Source organism: Crocuta crocuta, unplaced genomic scaffold (genome assembly GCF_008692635.1).
Source record: "Crocuta crocuta isolate KB4526 unplaced genomic scaffold, BGI_CrCroc_1.0 scaffold883, whole genome shotgun sequence".
Taxonomy (NCBI): domain Eukaryota; kingdom Metazoa; phylum Chordata; class Mammalia; order Carnivora; family Hyaenidae; genus Crocuta; species Crocuta crocuta.
This window is the reverse complement of record NW_027528821.1, coordinates 20,693-29,051: the sequence shown is the minus strand read 5'-3', so window position 1 is coordinate 29,051 and position 8,359 is coordinate 20,693. Positions and strand designations below refer to the sequence as shown.

Genomic DNA, 8,359 nt, shown 5'->3' with positions numbered 1-8,359 from the left:
CAATATTAATCAATAACAAGGAAAACTGAAAAATTGAAATTATACATATATATATGTAAATTAAAAAACATACTCTTGAAAGAAACATGAATCAAAGATGTAATCAAGAGGGAATTCAGAAAGTATCTTAAGACAAACAAAAATAAAAGCACAACGGGGCACCTAGGTGGCTCAGTCAGTTAAGCAGCCGACTTCGGTTCAGGTCATGATCTTGTGGTTCCTGGATTCGAGCCCCCCCATCGGGCTCTGTGCTGACAGCTCACAGCCTGGAGCCTGCTTCGGATTCTGTGTTTCCCTCTCCCTCTGCCCCTCCCCTCCTTATGCTCTGTCTCTCTATCTCCCAAAAATAAATAAACGTTAAAAAATTTAAAAATAAATAAATAAAAGCACAAAATACCAAAATTCTTGGGATACAGCAAAAATAGTACTGAGGGAAGTATAAACTAACAAATGTCTACTTTAAGGAAAAAAGAAGATATGAAATAAAAATTCTAACTGTATAATTCAAGGAATTATAAGAAGAACAAATTAAGACCAAAGTTATGAATTAATAAGTATTAAATCATATGATCCTCTCAATAACTACAGAGAGATTTTTCAAAAAATTCAGTATCGTTTCTTGTCAAAAGCTCTAAAAAATTGGGCATAGAAAGACCATATTTCAACATAATAAAGGCTATATATGACAAACCCACAGCTCACATTATACTCAACATTGGAAAGTTTAGAGCTTTTCCTCCAAAATCAGGAATAAGACAATGATTTCCACTCTTCACCTTCCTTTTCAACGTAGTATTGGAGTTGATGCTAGCTCCGGGATGTGGAGTGGGGTGCTATGGGAGATCTTGTCAGGTGGTTGCGGAGCTGAATTCTATTCAAGAACTTGGGCATTCAGGTTTCCACCATGGTGTTAGGTACTCGTTAGTAGAAGATGCCAGATGATGGGAGTGCCTGGGTGGCTCAGTCAGTTGAGTGTTTGAGTCTTAGTTTCAGCTCAGGTCATGATATCACGGTTTGTGAGTTTGAAATCAGCACTGGGGGGACAGTGAGAAGCCTACTTGAGATTCTCTGTCCTCTCTCTCTCTCTCTCTCTCTCAAAACAAACAAACAAACAAACAATCTTAAAAAAACAGATGTCAGATGATGATGTTTCTGGAGACCATGGAGAGTCTGCCAGTCTAGGTACCCCCAGCCGTGTCTATAATACTGTGTCTCTTCTGCAGTTCACCAGACACTCAGAGGAGCCATTCACCACCTACTTTGATGAGAAGGTCACCATTCCTGAAGAATAGTATTCTTGTTTTAGCTTTCATAAACTCTGGACTTTCACAGCACCCAACTTTCTTATGAGCACTGCCTACTTGCAACCAGGAAACATCAAATCTGATTTGCAGTCTGGAGCAGTAGCTAGATTTAAGTTGCTCTGGGTTCTTCTGTTGGCCACCATCATGGGGCTCCTGCTCCAGCACCTTGCAGCTAGCCTGCAAGTGGTCATAAGGGTTGCTGAAGTGTGTCACCATCAGTATCCAGGGTCTTATGAATTATCCTATGGCTTATGGTAGAGTTGCCTATTTTTTGCTCAGATATGCAAGAAATTATTAGATCAGCCATTTCCATCAATCTTCTGTCTATAGGAAGGTATCCTCTATGGGGTGGAATTCTCATCACCATTGCAGAAACCTTTGTATTTCTCTTTTTGGACAAATATGGCTTATGGAAGCTAGAAGTGTTTTTTTTTTTTTTAAGACTTTCTCATAAGTATTATGGCTCTCACATTTGGATATGAATATGTTACAGTGAAATTCAGCCAGAGCCACGTACTCAAGGGAATATTCCTGTTCTTCTGTTTAGGATGTTACATCCCACAGATTGAGCAGGCTGTAGGCATTGTGAAAGCTGTCATCATGACACACAATATGTACCTGCATTCTTCCTTAGTCAAGTCCAGACAGGTAAACTAAGGCAATAAGCAGGAAATTCAAGAAACTAATATGTACTTTTTCATTTAACCTTGCATTGCTCTCTTTGTTTCCCTTACACCAACATCTTTGTTGCCTCAGTCTTTGCCAAAGGATTTTTTTGAAAAACAAACAAACAAAAACAACTAGGGGGTTGCAGTCTGTAGAAATAACAGCAGTCCCCACAATACCCTTTTTCTTTATGATAACTCAACACTGGTTGTGGACATCTAAAAGGGGATGTTATAATGGGATGTTACTTGAGCCTGCTGCACTCTACATTAAGGCAGTGGGGATCCTGGCTATAGGACAGAGCTCCATCATGACAGGAACCTATTTTGATCAGTTTGTCATGGATGAATTCCTGAACCTAAAATGGTCACACTTTGCCTGAGTGATTCTGGCTCACTCGACTGCCATCATCTCCTGCTTGTTGCCATCTTCCAAATGTAGAACATCTAACAAGGATGAAGCACTTCCTGAATGCTCTGCAAAGCTTATATCTTCCCTTTCCTCTTATACCATCCCCACATTTATGAGCACATGTATCAATAACTACTTTGAATGTAAATAGGCTAAATGCTCCAATCACAAGTCATAGGATGACAGAATGGATACTAAAACAAGGCCCAGTAATATTCTGCCTGACTAAAAATCCTAAAATTTGTACAGAACTAAGAAAGACCCTGAATAACTAAATTAATGTTGAAAAATAAAACAAAGATGGAGGCATCATATTTCCAGTTATAAGCTATATCATAAAGCTGTAATCATCAAGACAATATGATACTGGCACAAAAACAGAAGCATAGATCAATGGAATGGATACAAAACCCAGAAATAAACCCACAAGTATATGGCCAACTAATCTTTGCTTTGACAAAAAAGGAAAGAATATCCAATACCAGGGGGAAAAGACAGTCTCTTTAGCAAATGGTGCTGGGAAAACTGGAGAGTAACGTACGTTCCAGAATGAAACTGGAATGCTTTCTTACACCACATATAAAAATAATTAAAAATGGATAAAAAACCTAAATATAAGACAGGAAAGCATCAGAATCCTAGAGGACAAAACAGGCAGCAACCACTTTGACCTTGGCTGCAGCAACTTGCTAAACATATGTCTGGAGGCAAGGGAAATAAAAGCACAAGTGAACTATTGGGACCTCATCAAGATTAAAAACTTTCTGGGGCTCCTGGATGGCTCAGTCAGTTAAGCGGCCAACTTCAGCTCAAGTCATAATCTAGCAGTTTGTTGGGTTCAAGCCCCGAGTTGGGTTCTGTGCTGACAGCTCAGAGCCTGGAGCCTGCTTCAGATTCTGTGTCTCCCCTTCTCTCTGCCCCTCCCCTCCTCATGCTCTGTCTCTCTGTGTTTCTCAATAATAAATAAATGTTAAAAGATTTAAAAGCAGTTAAAAACTTTCTGCACAGCAAAGGAAACAATTAACGTAACTAAATGGCAACCAAAAGAATTAGAGAAGATAACTGCAAATGACATATCATATAAAGAGCTAAGTATCCATAAAGCACTTCTCAAACTCGACACCCAAAAAAACAGAGAGGTGGGTAAGCCATAAAAAACACTTAAATAATACATTGCAATCCAGGCCTACTCAAGAAACAAGTAAAATCCCAAATACAAAATCTAACAGCATACCTAAAGGAACTAGAAGCAGAACAACAAAGAAACCCCAAATCCAACAAAAGAAGAGAAGTAATAAATATCAGAGCAGAAATAAAAAAAAAATACAATTAAAAAAAATCAGTAGAACAGATAAATGAAACCAATAATTGTGTTTTTTTAAATAAACAAAATTGAAAAACCTCTAGCCAGGCTACTCAAAAAGAAAAGAGAGAGGACCCACATAGATAAAATAATGATTGAAAATGGATTTATTACAACAAATCCCTCAGAAATACAAGCTATTATCAGAGAATACTAAAAAAAAATATATGCCAACAAACTGCACAACCTAGAAGAAATGCACAAATTCCTAAACACCCACACACTACCAAAACTCAAACGGGAAGAAATAAAAATTTGAACAGATTCATAACTAGTAAAGAAATGGAATCAATTATCAAAANAAACTAGACAGAGACCCCACAAAAAAGAACTACAGGCCAATATCCCTGATGAACATGGATGCAAAAATTCTCAACAAGATACTAGCAAATCGAATTCAAAAGCATATAAAAAGAATTATTGACCATGATCAAATGGGATTCATTCCTGGGCTGCAGGGCTGGTTCAATATTCACAAATCAATCAATATGACACTTCACATTAATAAAAGAAATGATAAGAACCGTATGATCCTGTCAATAGATGCAAAAAAAGCATTTGACAAAATATAGCATCCTTTCTTACTAAAATCCTTCAAGAAAGTCAGGATACTTAAACATCATAAAAGCCATTATTCCACAGCTAATAGCATCCTCAATAGGGAAAAACTGAGAGTTTTCCCCCTGAAATCAGGAACATGACAGGGATACCCACTCTCACCACTGTTGTTTAACATAAAGCTGGAAGTCCTAGTATCAACATTCATACAATAATACAATAATTCATACAATAAAATGAAATAAAATTAATCAAAACCGGCAATGAAGAAGTCAAACTTTCACTTTTCACAGACAACACGAAACTCTACAAGGAAAACCTGAAAGACTCCACCAAAAGACTGCTAGAATTGAGACATGAAGACATCAAAGTCGCAGGGTATAAAATCAATGTCCAGAAATCGGTTGCATTTTTATACACCAATAATGAAGTAACAGAAAGAGAAATCAAGAAACTAATTCCATTTACAATGGAACAAAGAACCATAAAATACCTAAGAGTAAACCTAACAGAAGATGTAAAAGATATGTATGCTGAAAACTATAGAAAGCTTATGAAGGAAGCTTTGAGGAAGACACAAAGAAATGGGAAGAAAAAACATTTCATGCTCATAGATTGGAAGAATAAATATTGTTTAAATGTCAATACTACTCATTCATTGCAATCCCAATCAAAATTGCACCAGCCTTCTTCTCAAAGCTAGAACAAACAATCCTAAAATTCATATAGAAACACAAAGACCCTAAATAGCCAAAGTAATACTGAAGAAGAAAACCAGAGTGGGAAGCATCATNACGAAACTCTACAAGGAAAACCTGAAAGACTCCACCAAAAGACTGCTAGAATTGAGACATGAAGACATCAAAGTCGCAGGGTATAAAATCAATGTCCAGAAATCGGTTGCATTTTTATACACCAATAATGAAGTAACAGAAAGAGAAATCAAGAAACTAATTCCATTTACAATGGAACAAAGAACCATAAAATACCTAAGAGTAAACCTAACAGAAGATGTAAAAGATATGTATGCTGAAAACTATAGAAAGCTTATGAAGGAAGCTTTGAGGAAGACACAAAGAAATGGGAAGAAAAAACATTTCATGCTCATAGATTGGAAGAATAAATATTGTTTAAATGTCAATACTACTCATTCATTGCAATCCCAATCAAAATTGCACCAGCCTTCTTCTCAAAGCTAGAACAAACAATCCTAAAATTCATATAGAAACACAAAGACCCTAAATAGCCAAAGTAATACTGAAGAAGAAAACCAGAGTGGGAAGCATCATAATCCCAGTCTTTAGCCTCTACTACAAAGCTGTAATCATCAAGACAGTACGGTATTGGCACAAAAACAGACACATAGACCAATGTAATAGAATAGAGAACTCAGATTTGGACCCACATATATGACTAGTTAATCTTTGACAAAACAGGAAAGAGTATCCAATGGATAAAACACAGTCTCTTTAGCAAACGGTGCTGGGAGAGCTGGACAGCAACATGCAGAAGAATAAACCTGGACCAATTTCTTACACGATACACACACACAAAAAAACTTAAAATGGATGAAAGACATGAATGTGATACAGTAAACCATCAAACCATAGAGGAGAATGCAGGCAACAACCTCTTTGACCTCAGCTGCTGCAATTTCTAACTCGACACATTTCCAAAGGCAAGAGAATTAAACCAAAATGAACTATTGGGACCTCATCAAAATAAAAAGCTTCTACACTCCAAAGGAAACAATCAACAAAACTAAAAGGCAACCTACAGAATGGGAAAAAGATATTTGCAAATGGCATATCAGATAAAGGGCTAGAAAATCTATAAAGAACTCACCAAACTCCACACCCCAAAAATAAGTAAATCTAGTGGAGAAATGGGCAGAAGATATGAATAGACAATTTTCCAAGGAAGACATCTAGATGGCCAACAGACACATGAAACGATACTCAACATCACACATCGTCAGGGAAATACAAATGAAAGCCACACTGAGATACCACCTGACACCAGTCAGAGTGGCTAAAATGAACAAATCAGGAAACTATAGATGCTGGGGAGGATGTGGAGAAACCGGAACCCTCTTGCACCCTTGATGGGAATGCAAACTGGTGCAGCCTTTCTGGAAAACAGTGTGGTGGGTCCTCAAAAAATTAAAAATATAACTACCCTATGACCCAGCAATAGCACTGCTAGGAATTTATCCAAGGTATGCAGGACTGCTGATGCATAGGAGCACATGTACCCCAGTGTTCATAGCAGCACTCTCAACAATAGCCAAAACATGGAAAGAGCCTAAGTGTCCATCAACGGATGAATGGATCAAGAAGATGTGGTTTATCTATACCATGGAATACTACATGGCAATGAGAAACAATGAAATCTGGCCATGTGTAGCAACAGGGAAGGACCTTGAGGGTGTTATGCTGAGCGAAATAAGTAGGCAGAGAAGGACAAAGACCATATGTTTGCACATATAGGAAGATTAGGAGGAACTTAACGGAGAACCGTGGGGGAGAAGAAGGGGGGAAATAGTCGGGGAGAGGGAGGGAGGCAAACCATGAGAGACTCTTAAATATAGAGAACAAACTGAAGGTTGATGGGGAGGTGGGGGAGAGGGGAAAATGGATGATGGGCATTGAGGAGGGCACTTGTTGGGATGACCATTGGGTGTTGTATATAAGCCAATTTGACAATAAANTGGGGGTTGCTGGTGGGGAGTTGGGGGGTTGGGCTAAATGGATTATGGTCATTAAGTAGGGCACTTGTTGAATGAGCACTGGGTGTTATATGTGAGTGGTGAATCACTGGGTTCTACTCTTGAAACCAATACTATACTGTCTGTTAACTAACTAGAATTTAAATAAATACACTAAAAAAAAAATGAAGAGTAGAGAAACATCTACCATGCAAATGGATGTCAAAAGTCCAACAAGAAGATACATTGTAAATATTTATTTGTCAAACACAAGAGCACCCCAATATATAAAACAATACCAAACAAAATGAAACTAATTGATAATACTAAAATAATAATAGGTGACATTAATACCCAATTTACATCAATGGAAAGATTATCTAAACAAAAATTCAATAAGGAAACAACAGGTTTAGATGACACACTGAACAGATGGATATAACAGATATATTCAGAATTTTCCACCCTAAAACAGAAAATACATGTTCTTTTAAAGTGCACATGGAAAATTTTCCAGCATGGATAACATATTATCCCACATAACCACCCTAAACAAATTCAAGAAGGTGAAAATCATACCATACATCTTTCCTGACCATAATACCATGCAACTATAAATAAACCACAAGCAAAAATTTGGAAAGACAACAAATATATGGAAGTTAAATATCTTGGTACTTATCAATGAATGGGTCAACCAGGAAATCAAATAAGAAATTAAAAAAAACACATGGAAACAAATGAAAATGAAAACACAATGGTTCAAAACCTTTGAGATACAGCAAAAGCAGTCCTAAGAGAGAATTATATAACAATATAGGCTAACCTAAAGAAGCAAGAGAAATTAAAAATAACCTAAGTTTACATCTAAATAAGCTAGAAAGGAAACAACAAAGAAACCAAAAACCAGCAGAAGGAAGGAAATAATAAAGATTAAAGCAGAAATAAACAATATAAAAACTAAAACAAGAAACAAAAACACAATAAAACAGATCAATGAAACCAGGAGCTGATTCATTGAAAAAAATCAATAAAATTGATAAACCTCTAGCCAGATTTAGAGAGAGAGAGAGAGAGAGGGAGAACTCAGATAAATAAAATCACAAATGAGAGAGGAGAAATAACCAACACCACAGAAATACAATTATCAGACAATGTTATGGAAAACTATATGCCAAAGAATTGGACAACCTGGAAGAAATGGATAAATTCCTGGAAATATAAACTACCAAAACTGAAATAGGAAGAAATAGAAAATTNTTCCTAGAAACATATAAACTACCAAAACCGAAATAGGAAGAAATAGAAAATTTGCATAAACTTATAATCAGCAAATAAATTGAATCAGTA

The 8,359-nt window shown here is 36.6% G+C and overlaps 1 pseudogene; it reads left to right on the top strand.

Annotated features, from left to right (window-relative positions):
* LOC144224881 (natural resistance-associated macrophage protein 2 pseudogene) overlaps nucleotides 1-2,009 on the top strand; it is a 6,301-nt pseudogene extending 4,292 nt beyond the window's left edge.
* Nucleotides 2,010-8,359: the final 6,350 nt, after the last annotated feature.